Consider the following 713-nt stretch of genomic DNA (forward strand, 5'->3'; position numbering starts at 1 on the left):
CTTTTGGGGTGACATCAAAATACTGTTTCTGAGGCAAAGCCAAAAAATTGTGGGATGTAGTCGAATCATCCTGGGCTGGAAAAACAGTTGACAGGGGCCAAAAGTTGGTTGACTCTATGCAACATACATGTGAAGCAGTTCTAAAAAACAGAGTATACAACTAAGTATTAGGTTAATGATTTACAGGAATGCTAAATGCTAAAAAAGAGTACATATTTTGAGTTTGTAAAGACAAATGCAGACACTGCTATTTTTTTTAGAACAGCCCATTGTTCATTTTTTGTTATTTTCTGTAAAATAGTTAAAAATTATATACATTTCTCTTCATTTTTAGAATTAGAAAACAGTGTGCAGTGTTCGCAATGCATGGAAATAAAAAGTAGTATAAAGGTTTTGTGCTTAACTCATGTTTTTTAACCCACTGCTATTAGTTTGAACACTATTGTAGGTGTACCACAACTACACTTTGTTCACAATATTTGAATGAGGCACTACAGTTGGTGCCTTCCATGGTGTATGGATGACCCTACTTGCATTTTTTGGCAGGATTTGCACTTAGTGCATAGCCTTTATGAGTCTAGAAGTACTACTATATGTCAAATTGACCAGAATGTGTATGAGACCCTCCTTTATTCTAATACAGGATGTATCAGAATCCCTAATTTTTGGCAGTTCTTTCTTCCTTCATAAAATGCACTGAAATTACCTATTTG

Source organism: Phyllobates terribilis, unplaced genomic scaffold, assembly GCF_046119375.1.
Source record: "Phyllobates terribilis strain yellow unplaced genomic scaffold, ASM4611937v1 Scaffold_307__1_contigs__length_2267376, whole genome shotgun sequence".
NCBI lineage: Eukaryota > Metazoa > Chordata > Amphibia > Anura > Dendrobatidae > Phyllobates > Phyllobates terribilis.